Source organism: Vidua macroura, chromosome 5 (assembly GCF_024509145.1).
Source record: "Vidua macroura isolate BioBank_ID:100142 chromosome 5, ASM2450914v1, whole genome shotgun sequence".
Classification (NCBI taxonomy): Eukaryota; Metazoa; Chordata; class Aves; order Passeriformes; family Viduidae; genus Vidua; species Vidua macroura.
The window spans coordinates 10,289,434-10,301,767 of record NC_071575.1 but is presented as its reverse complement, the minus strand read 5'-3'; the positions used below and the strand labels follow the sequence as shown (position 1 = coordinate 10,301,767).

Here is a 12,334-nt window from a genome sequence, read left to right as displayed (position 1 = left end):
TGGTAGTGCATGTAAGTTAATTTGTTGCTGAGCTTCTAATAGTAACAGATTTCAAAAATTATTTTTGAATACATTTTGGAGCTGGTGGAATGCTTGAAAGATTCATTTCTAACAGAGTTTGCATTCCATGTAATTTGGATTTAATAACGTTCTGAGTATATGACTCTCTTTTTCCATGGCACAGTAGGTATTTCATCTTAATTTTTGGTTGCATGCTAAGAAATCAATATGTAAAGCAAGAGAGTACAGATACTTAAAAGGAAAGCATCGGAGAAGTTGAATAGTCATGCATTGGGTTAATATTTAAAACTGGAATATTTCTGAGAAGGAAAGGGCTTCAGAATTGGGCAATTCACAAACTGCTTCTTCCCTTCCAACAGCTAATTCAGAGGCAGCAATTGTGTGAGAAGCCCCTTGGCAAGAGGACCAAGTGTAGCTTGCAACAGAATTGAATGGAGATGATCCCAAGCTGAAAGCCAGAACAGGATCTTCTTTTGAGTTCACCGAGTGACCTGCAATTTTATTCCAGCACCTAGCACAGGTAAGAGATTTCCACAAAATCTGCATTCCCCAAGGTGTTTTAATATCCCAGTCATATCTCCTGTTCTTCAGTGCCTGAAGGTTTGGAAACTACTGATGCAGTGCCAGGTTTTGTGTGGTTTTGTTGGGCTTTAAGGTATCTCTTGGTAAAGTCAGGTCAGAGAGTCCTGGTGCATTTGTCAGCAATCCTACACCAAGGACTTCATACACAGATTATTATTTGAACCAGAATTTAAGATTAGAAGAGAACTGTTGGTTGAGTCTTTATCTCATTTCCATGTAAATCAGGAGAGATTTGTTGGGAGTTAAGCAAGAGGTCTACATCAAGGTGGGGAGTGCTGTTTGCTCTTGGCCTCTTGCTGGAGCCCATTCCTGGAGACAGTAAATTTGGTCCCAAACTGTGTTCTCGTTACAGAACATACAACAAAACTCTCAATGAATAAAACCCTGAGATATTCCAGCTTGCCTTTTGAAATGTGTACAAACAATAGGGGATCTAGCTGAGAGAGTACCTGCCCATCCAGGCTGGGCCAGCTGCTGGCAGCTGTTTGGCAAGCTGGTGTTACTGAGCTGATGGGCAGAGCCCTTCCAGAAGGCACTGAGGGTGGGAATGAACCCCCTGAAGCTTCTTTCTTGCTCTTTTTTAATTTCTATAGGCTTGCTCTTGGCATGAGGTGCCAGATTCCTAAGTAGATCCTTTTTTCTTTACACAGAATAACTGTGCAGTCCATATAAAATGCTCTGCCATGTGAGTTACTTGAGAAGTCATGTTCCGTGGGAGCAGGGGGACATGCCCTGTTCCTGCTCGCTGGAAGGACACTATATCCAGGATCATGCAAACTGAGGGCTGTTCTCCTCCATCAGCATTTCACTGGGGGTGTCAGCAGCAAGAAAATATGGGATTTTATTCTTTGTGGCTTAGTTTTGGTTGGAGATGGGGTTTCAGACTTGTGATAACCTTCTTCCTCAGCTAACATCCCCAAAAGGCCTCTGCATTAAGATGTAGGCAGCACACTGAGTGTGTCCCAAACATCATGTTTCACACCCCCAAGTCCGGGGGTAAGTGACTGTGTGGTGTGGAATGAAACACAGTGGCTTGTGGCTTCTGCTGCTGCCAGAGAAGACCCCCCCAAAATGAGAAGCTACCTCTGCAGCTGCATGGGGAGTAAGAGCCAGGATGCTGCCATGAGGCAGCAGCAGCCACAAAAGCCACTTTCCCACAGATACTATCCTGTCCTGGCTTCAGATTATTCCTTAATCATTAGCCATAATGAAGGGCTTTTGTCATAATGGGGGGGTGGTGGGGGGGGAAAGGAAAAGAAAAAAGGAAAAGAAAAGGAACAGACAAGAAGGAGAAAAGATGGGGAATAGCTGGGATTATCTCTGTGCTGTCTCTCAGGTCCAGTGACAACACGACTACAATGGGTAGCTTTCAGGGCTGCATATGGTCTTCCTTCCGAGGGAGTTGATTAAGCGACTCCGGATGAAATTGAAATCCTGTGATTTGACCTTTGTCTGGCCTGGGAGGACTGCAATTCGCATAACAATTTCCTTTTGTTCTTTGTTTGGAGTTATTAATCCAACATGAGCCTCGAATTAATCAGGGGTAGTGCGTTGTTACATTTCTAATTCACAGCTCCACTGCTTGTGTCTTTTTTAATTAAGGCCGAATGATAGCAGGCCTTAGCCCCTGATTGCAACACTTACTAACCACACATTGAGGGATGAAGAGGCTAAATAGGCAGAATGAGATTACTTCAAGGTTTCACTTAATTGTTTTTTCCTTTAAGTAAAGAGCACTGAATGAACATTGCTAATGCCAGGCTGTGAGCGTTTCTTTTCCATATGTGTTACGTGTGTGTGTGTGTGTGTGTGCGTGTGTGTGCGTGTGTGTGCAGGGGTGGGGGAGGCTGGGGCTGGTGCACCAAGGACTCAGAGCTGTAATGGCTCAAGGGTTTGTAAAACTGAAGCCTTTGGTTATTGATTTAAACCATGCCTCCCACCTCCCCTGGGGGGGCAGGGGCAAAAGAAGGAGGAATAGAGTTGGAGAGCATTAAACTTCAGTTAGATGCATGGATTTCCTTGTGTCCTGAGTGAACCCATTGTTTATGTAGTTTTTCTTGCCGTTTGCAACTGGTTCAAAGGTATAAAAGGCAGGAAGATTGAAGGCTATCAGAGATGCTAAAGAAATGTGCTGACACACACAAAGCTCCCCAAAGCCTGGGAGTGGTAATAATCATAATAAAATAAAGGCAAGGCAGTTGTGTCGCAGCAGATTTTGCTCATGTTTGAGTAATTTTCAAAAGCCATTTGTAAATTTGTATTGTGAGAGCCATTCAAGGCCACAAGGGCGCAGGTGCTATTCCAGGGGAGTGGTGTAGATGATCTCAGACAGATCCTGGGTAACACAGTCTGTGCTAGACACTTGGGATGCTAGAAAAGAAAACACACTGAGTGTCCAGCTTTGCAACGTTTATTTACACAAACAGTTCTGTTAACTTAAAAAAAAAAAAAAAAAAAGAAAGAAAGAAAAAGAAGGAAAAGAATAACAGGATTCATATTGTGGTTTATGCCCAGTGTTTTGACTTCCTATGGTGCAGTGCTTTGGATAGGATTGTTGTGGAGAAAAGGTTAATATTTAGGCTCCCAAACCTTCAGATGCTGAATGTACGGAAAACCAATTGAATTCCATTCAGATAGAGCTCTGTAATTGTGGGGAACTGACTCTCACTGAGTTGTTTCATCCATCCAAGGAGCTGGAAGAGCTAATGTTTTCTGTGTAAAATGGTGAGCTGGTGTTAGTCATACCAGGCTGCAGATACAGAGCTGCTGTTCTGACTCTGGCATGGGGTATACAGGGCAACAACACTGTTCCCACTTCTCTGAATTCTTGGTGTGTGCAGGCTGTTCCACACAGGATTATCTAAGCATGCAATGATAAAATCTGTAGATAGATTAAGCAAAACAATGGTGTAAGCTCCAAAGGAGAAGAATGTGCCAGGTAAAAAGCTTATTTCTGTGTTTAGAAATCTAAATTTTAAACTGGTTCTGCTTTTTCAGATGAGCCTGAAAGGATCAGGCTATATTTAGCCTTCCATAGAAACATATATAGTAGGTGGAAACAAAAAAAAACAAGCTAACACACAAATCTTTAGATCTAGCTTTCAGTTGGTGCAAAGAAGCACTAGTGACTTCTGTGATCAGTAATGTCAACATGGGATTTACACTGAACTGGGTTCACAGGTTCAAAGCCATTTTCTGCACTTTCCTGCTCTTTTCTTAGGTGCTGCCTGATCCTGTGTGTCAGCATACTTCTGGTAGATTGCCAGCTCCCGTGCTGGGAGAAGTCAATGGGATGAGAAGATGCTCAGCATTAGTTGGAGTAGGGCTGCCTGACAAGCAGTTCAAGTACCTTACACATTATTTTGTTTTTCAGAAGCAGTTTTGATGCTGTTACATTAAATGACACCTTATTCTGCAGCTGAATCACACTTTGCATGGAGAAAATAGGATTAACACACAAGGATCTGGCCATCTATTACTTACTGTTTATTTCTATTTAAAGACTGAATGCTTCACATTTGTCCACCTTGTTCTCTTTTTCCTAGAAATCCTTGCAGACCAGTTTGTGTTTGTTTACAGCAGACCCAATTCCAAAATTGAAATCTATTTTCAGTGCTGTTCTGTGTCTTAAACCTGCATCCTTATTTTTTTTCTTTATATTATTGTATATATTTTTCTTTATATTATTTTCTTTATATTATTGAATGTTCACTGCTGTTGATTTAAAGGTGTCACATTGCACTTCTAAAGGCTCTCAGGATCAATATGTTTCTTATGTGAGTGTTTTGAATAATATCTCAAACCCCAAAGCCTGGTCTGCCCTGTGTCCTGTTTAAACCTCATGGCAGTGGTCATTCAAAGTGGTATATTTGGGGTACTTCTAAAATCTTCTTTTCCTCATTCTTGCACAGCATAATATTCAGCATTGATGTATTCAGTGGCTCTCCTCAACAAACTTACAATACATTTAGCGCTTTGAGATCCTGAAAGATGAAAGAACTTGTATAAACAGATGGCAGTGGAATTAAAGTGGTTCTTGAAATGGTTAACCCTTGCTGCAAACTGTCTTGCAGGACCTTGCTAGAGCCACTGTATCCTGTCAGTAGTTTTCAGCTCTTGGCTTGCTCTGTGTAATATGACATTACTCAATCCTTTCAATTACTCTGTGAAGGAAATTAGGCTTCTTGCCATTCTCAGGAACCAAAAGACCAAGTCAGGGTACATGATAACGCTTTTCCATCTTTGTCCAAAGTGGCCATAGTTGCACTTCTTTGAGGGACAGTCCTCGAAGACCTGCAGGTCATCGGCATTTGCAGCCGCACCGATCAACACTGATGAGCCCACAGATCAAATAAGGAGTGACTTTTGATGCTGCTGCTCTTCCTGATAGTTTTAGGCAATCCGTTGCTATTTATGAAATCTTTCTGTTGAGATCAAAGCTGCCCTGAGTTTGGTGTACTCCCCACGTCTGCAGCGACCAGCCAGCCTTGTGCAGCCCCACGCCCTGTCCACGGGCCGTGCCCGTCCCGCGCCGCACGCGGAGGTGCTGACACTCCTCCCCTTGGAACTGGGGAATCAGGTCGGCCCCAGCCCGCTCTGCTTCCCCGCTCCCCTCTTTGGGACATAAGGTAGAGATTAGGATTTAATGGTCCTTTGAGCTGCCCAGCGCTCCTCCCTCGGCGCTGTCTCCCCGCGATCCCCCTGCCCGCGCCCTCCCTCTCTGCCATCAATGGGAGCCTTTGATGTCGCACAAGGGAAGACTGTTGGCTAACAGTCTGGAGCTGCCTCATTTGAGCCAACCACCACATGAAAACAAATGCGAGCCATCATATTTCATTAACTGGCTGCCCCCCGCTCAAGTGCCCTTTTTTGATGTCGGAGCGCATCCTGACAGAAATCAGGGAGATACGTGTGATTAAGGCCAGCAATAATAGTTAGTGCATTGTATTGTAAATTACCTTTCTGGGCCCTGCTACTTTACCAGCCCCACTGGCCTTGGCTTGGGTACATTTTTGACTACTCTGTATATACAGTGTATTAGCGCAATGGAGATCATTATGTGGCCTGTATTTGAGTCATTTTTATTTAAGATGCCAAACAATAAGCTGTTGATTGGGGGAACAAGAGGCGAACAATAATGTTCTGTGTCACATAATACACCACCATTTTCCAGCTTTGCTTTAGAAGGGCCCTCTTTATTGTTTTTGTATAAAAATGGTTCTTAGGAGGAGGAATATTTTGCTGAGGTATGTCATTATTTTGCAAATTTCTATTATCTCATCATGTTGTCTTCATTGTAAATTGCAGCTAATTAGGAACCTAGTTAGAGCCCCAGCTTTGAGGCTGGCTTTTTTGTGAAAAGAGCCCACCGATTACCGCACTACAAGAGAGGAAGGGAGAGAAAAAGGAGATTAATCTGGTTACCTAGGCGACACTCGCTTCCATCTGCGAGGAACAATACATTTTTGTTTCCTTGGCTCAGTTCAGATCTGTTTTGTTTAGGGGGGAAAAAAAGAGAGAGAGAGGGAGAGGCAGAGAGAAAGAGAAGGGGAAAGAGGGAGAGGGAGAGGAGGCAGCCCCACAACAATGCCGGACTCTGTCTGGCCCCGGCTTACCCGTTTCCATCCCTCCACAAGTTCGGGGTCTCGGGGGAGTGGGAAGATGAAAGAGATAAGCTCTAAAGTTGTCAAAGGTCATAACCTTGCCACACAAAGCCAGCAGTTTTACTTCTAAATCCCCTTCTCCGAAAAAGCACTTAATGAAATAATATACTGTGCTTCTCAACACCCTGTAGTCTTTATTAAGCAGCCAGGCCCCAGAGATGCTGAATTTAAAGAGTCGGTTTAAACTTCGGACTAAACAGTCGCTGCCTCGGAGCGTCTACTGTAGATGTGATGGGGATTTTCTTAGAGACACAGACAACTTTTCTTCCACTTTCTTTCATTATTGTGGCTTCCCTGACACATGTTTTAGAGCTGCCTTCACACAAAAGGCACAGGTCTGTGAAGGCAAAGCTTTTTTTTTTTTTTTTTTTTTTTTAAATCGTTATTTTAAATTTCTTTTTGGTTACCTTCGCAAGGTCGTGCCATAACATACAACAGTGACCTGTATCTTCCTCGCTGTGCATCAAACTATTAAACCCTTGTGTGGCTTTTGCATAGTGCAGAGAATGCAGCCACATTATTTGCTTCTTGTTTTGGAGCAGCTTGCCAGAAAAAGGACGGAGGTAATAACCAGAGCTGATAGAGCCTGGCTAAGAGCTCAGAAATGCTCACGAGGTCTTGAACTGAATTGGCTAAACCCACAGCCTTTTTGATAAGCACAATGCTTTCTCCAGGTGTTGTGTCATCATATATAATGTTTTACTATACAGTAGTGTTATGGATGATGACATAAAGTCACAAAAATATCAAAGTTACCAATTTTAGCTTGTCTGAGCTTTCCAAACCTGGACTGTGCTGATCAAATCAGAGCAAGTATCAGGTTAACAACCCTAAACCTCTTACTCTGCATTGCTCTGAAGTACTGTACTTATATTTTCTTCCTCTAAAGAAGATTCTACAAGCTGCTTCAGCAATGTGTTGCTTACTCTAACTGGAAATGATGGTCATCAAGTTACAAAATTACAAGTGTTCAGGAGGAGGGAATGAATGAAGGTACCAACTGATTTTTTGGGTGGGGAATGTGAGACAAATTGGAAGTGAGTCATAGTTGAATTTCCAGTTCTGCCACGTGCTTTCTGTTGGATCTTGGCCAATTAACTTGGCTTATTTCTGCCTTGGACCTTGACCTACATCAAGTAGGCAAAGCTATATTTCTCCACCATGGAGAATAACTTGAGTCTTAATTAATTAATTAGTGTTTTAGGAAGAGCTTGAGGTGCAGGGCTCTGGGTATATGCAGGACATTTAATCCTTACCTATTCTGTTTTAGTGCATGCCTTGTTGGGTACACCTGAACGAGTTCTTCTGAGAAGAACTCTCAAATGAGAATTAAATCAAACATACTAGACTTTGTTAATTGGAGCGACTTGCTGAGATGTTTTGCAGATGTGTGGATGGAGCAGTTGTCACCTCACAGACAATTAGCCCAGTTTTCCAAGCTCTGAGGAGAATGTCCACAGTAATTCTGCAACGCCACAGAATGAGGTGAGGGAGGAAAAATGTTATCTGTGTGCAAAAATGAGAAGGACACTACCCCCAGTACAAAACTGGCACTGTGTGAGGGAAAGATTTGTAGAGTGAGGTATCAATCAGAGACTCTTAGCAGTATAAAGAAAGGAAGAGGAATATTTTGCAAGTTTTTTAAATGGCAATTTTCTATTTTAGTAGCAGTGTTAATTCTGAAGAAACCAGAAATTTAGAATGCTCCAAAATTGTAAGGGACAGAGGGGTAGAAATCTTCACCCATTATTAGAAAGAACCAGAATTACTCCACATAACACATTAAAAATGTTACTTTGAACTACCTTATAATTTGAGGAGATTCTAGAGTTGGCCTTCCTGTTCTTAAAGATGGGTGGAGAGTGGGAATTTAGTAACTTTTATTGCTCTACGTTGTTCTTGCATTTTGTGGAAAAGTGATGGGGTGTGGACAAATAATAGGGCCCATCACTTGTTAAACACACATCATAACATAAATAAGTCATATTACTCCTCCTGGGGTGTGCTACGTATGCATTTGGTCACCAAAGAGCATTATCTCCAGCTAAGAATTATCAAGGAAAGAAAAAAAAGGAAAACATTTCCAGGGTGACCAAGAGCTTTACTGAATGCTGAAGCTACAGATGTGGAAGAATATTCACAGAGAATTGTTAAAGCTTCAGGAAAGGTCAATGTCTGCTTCAACCCCAGCATAAAGGGTGGAGCATTTATGGTCAATTCTGTCATTTATTGTTATTACAACAATGTCTTGGTATGCACTTCGAAGGACACATTTAGATCTGTTTTGTACTTTTGAGGAGGAAGAGATCTGCTATCCCAGGGAAGACTCCTCTGATGTCCTGGCACTGCTGCCATGACCTGCAATACTGTATAAATGCCTAGATCAACCTGATTTACAGCTAAGATTTCTTAATGCCTCAGCCAGCTGCTTTTTTTGAGATGGTGAAGGTGAGATGCTGTGCAGTGCAGCCTTGCAGCCTCACAAGCTGTGGCTCCAGTGGATGCTGCCCCCCTAACAGCAGCCTGGAGCACGGGATGGGGACAGGTTTCCAGAGAGGAAGCTCCAGGTCCTTTCTCCTGGAGACTCTAGTGCTTCCCTGGAAGGCCTTTCCATCTTCATTGCTAAGCGGGGGAAAGTCTGCTTGGCTCCATCAAATCTGACAAAATAAAAGCCAGAGGGGAATATTTCTTTAGCCTCACATCCCAACTTTTGTGTTGCATTTTGGAGCAATGCAGAATGTCATCTTGTTAGTCTGAAAGCTCCTCAAAGGGTTTCTGTTCAGCCAGTCCCTTATCAGAGCCAGTTAAAGAAATTTAGCTCTTAAATTCCGTTTCTTTTGAAACTCTTTTTTCTCCATTCTGTAATGGTTTCCCTGTGTTTCCAGACCATTACTGTCAGTTCTTTTTGGAATGTCAGATTGCATAAAAGTTGTTATAAACATTCAAGCAGAGCTTGAAGCAACCCCTGAATGAATTTTGTCTTTGCAAACCTGCTCCTGTACCAAAATAATTTCTGAATAATCATTGGAAGTATGAAGATCTGTGTTTATTCTAAGAATTGGTAATTATTTGTCATATAGGACTTTGAGGAGGTGTGAGGGAGGGACTTGGAGGGACAAGTTACAGTAGTTCATGTTTTATGGTTTGGCACTTTAAACAATTTTACCTTCTCTTTCACCTTAATGAGAAATTTCCCTGGGAGAATGGGATGCATGGCAAATGTTTGCCACATAAGGAACCCTCAACTAGCCACTAGCAGTGGGCAGTTTGGCCATTTAAACCACACTTAAGAGTCAGGATTTATGTTGGAATGAACCCTTTGAAAACTATCTGGTTCAACCATTCACTCAAAGGAGCTCCAGCTGGAAGTTAATTCAGGTTGTTCAGGATCTTGTTCCATTTCTAAGCACCCAGTCCAGTGCTGTATCACCCTCACTCCCACTATTTTTTTCTACATATTTATCATTCTTTCCTTTATTGTAATTGCACTGCTGAACAGCCTAGGCTGGATTTCAGTCACATCTCAGGATTGTGTCAAATGTATCTGTTTGATGGAGGGAATTTACCTGGTACAGGATTGAACATCAGTGCATTTTTTGGCAAACATGGGAGATGCACATTGTGGCTGGATCCCCTGAGATGACAAAATTATTGGTGCATGTTGGCTATCAGAGCACGTGGTGCTCGTGAGTGACCTCCTCTCACCAGTACAGCTCTCTGGCTTCTGGCCACGGAGGAGAAAGGAGGGAGGAAAAGAGAGAGAAAATCCTCCTGTTCCTTAGGCAGCACGTCCAGTCTAAGGCAGCACTGTTCAACATACGAATATACAAATGAGCTGTAGATCTCTCCTTTTTCTTTATCCCTTTCTGGGCCACACCACATCAATGGCTTGACTGGGGGCACTTGAAAGGACTTGAAAGCAAACAGTTTCTGACCACTTTTACTTCTTCCTTGCTTTATTTTATCCATGGTTACCCAGTCCCAAAATGAGAGGGCTTTTGTGTGTTGTTTATATTTTCTCTGTGAGCAGGGACCTATGTTTAGATCCTCATGACTGAATAAAGTTTTTACAGATAAGAGCTTTCCTTAAGAAAAGCCCTATCATGTGGGCATTCCATGAGACTGTTTCTCCATTCTACTTCATCCCCTTTCTGCTCCTTCAAAAGTCAAAAAGACCAGTAGAAACAGATTTTGAGGAAATATCCATGGTTTAAAGGCTTTCCCAGGTTAATATGGAACCAGTAGAAAAACTGTGCTTTCCTCTGCAAATGGAACTGTTCCCTATTAGCTCTTGAGAGAAGCTGACAGATACACCCTCTATTTCTTAAAAAAAACATATGCTGGAGATCTTTGAAGAGGACTTCAGTCCAGTGCACAGGGATTTTGCTGGTTGCTTTGTTAAATGCTTTGGTTCAACAGTCCAGAGAGTAAAATAGTAGTGTTGCCAGCAAGTAAAATTTGAAAATAATAAATTAAACCCCAAAATGCGAGCTTGGCATAATAGTCTTGGTGTTATAAAATAATGATTCCCGCATCTTTTTTTTTCTTTGACTTTTTGTTTCTGGACTCCTTCAGTGCATTCAGCTGGGCATTAACAGTAAATTTCAAATTTTAAAGGTGAATCCCAACATGATCTAATGTGATCACTTGATTGAAAGAGTTGGAGCTTTGAGAGAAGCACAGACTGGAAGATTTGTGAGTAATGAAGGCTAATAGAAGATTCAGAAAGTCAGTTCAGTTTGGATCAACCCCTGCAATCTTGGCTATGCGTAGGTCAATAGTTCAGGGGTCTGGAGTACAAGTTAATGTCATTATTGCTGAAAACACCCCTTCAGACAACAAAAGGGAAGTGCAAAATTAACAAGAAAATGATGTTAAACACAGGTGTTTAAAGTGTGTACAACATTTATCAGGAACTCAATTTGAAACAATTTATATATGCATTTATTTGTAATTGAGCCATTTAAAAATGCAAAGTTGATTGGCTGCGTTTCAGAAAGAAAGGTATTTTCTTTTCTAGTGCCCCTATGGACTTGCCTAGGGGGCACTAGTAAAGAAAATTTACACTTTCAACTAGTAAAGAGCACGTTGATTGCTCTTTCTTCCGGCTTTTGCTCTGAAACTTCTCATCACATTGATGAGTAGTAATTAAAAAAAATAAATAAATTGAGGGAAATTGAAGGACTGGTGGCTTTTCATGCTTTGAAAAATGTGGCATTTTAAGTCAGATTGCAACAGAAGAAGACAAGGAAATTAAGATTTCTCAAGAGGTTTTCCTTCTCAGCTGTGCTTGTACATGGTGTTACGGTGAAATTCCCTAAACTAGGCTGATTGCAGACATTGGATTGACTGAAGGCTTTTATAATTTAGTGTAAAAGTCAAGTACACTGTGCACTATTCTCCACACTTTGTCAACTCTTCCTGCCATCTCATGTATATTCTGGCCTTTAAGGCCATCCTTTCTATAGATAGTGCTTTGTCGTATGTAAATGTTTCAGCAGCTAGATGAAGTCTTTGGCCAGCAAGTCAATAAAACTTGCTGTGAATCTGCACATTTTCTATTGCATTCAACTTTTATGCTTCCAGAGTGAAGATTATTAACTTTTAAAAAGTTTGGAGAACTTGATTTTAAACATTGTTGACAGTTTCAGGAATCATTGGGCAGCCTGACATAATGTTATTCATGATGAGAGTGCTGTCAGCACAGATCAGGAGTGATACCAGAGAGAAACGTAAGGTAATATTTTCCTTATAGGTTGTGGGGATTTAACTGTGTGACTTCTATTAATAATGGGAGTTTTGCAGTTAATTCCTCAAGCATCATCCCCCCCACCCCACCCAAAAAAAAAAAAAAAAATGCTGAAAACATGCCCTGTAGTGTAGCTTGAATTAAATTTTATGTTGGTTGCTGTTTGGACATTGAAGATCATCACATCTGAGCAGTTACTCTGCTTCCAGTTTCCTCCAGGTGCTGCCGAGGAGCAAGTAAGGAATTAGTTGTGGTTTAACCCTAGCTGGCAGCTAATCACTGCACAGGCTCCCTTTCCCCTTCCAGTGGGGTTGGGAAG

General features: G+C 41.8%; 1 protein-coding gene across 2 annotated transcripts in view; it reads left to right on the top strand.

Annotated features, from left to right (window-relative positions):
* SOX5 (SRY-box transcription factor 5) overlaps positions 1-12,334 on the top strand; it is a 611,216-nt gene that overhangs the window by 281,601 nt on the left and 317,281 nt on the right. For both annotated transcript variants that reach the window (XM_053977622.1, XM_053977623.1), the window contains exon 4: positions 381-541. The gene's annotated coding sequence lies outside the window, so the exon portion shown is untranslated. The remainder of the gene's footprint in view (positions 1-380; positions 542-12,334) is intronic.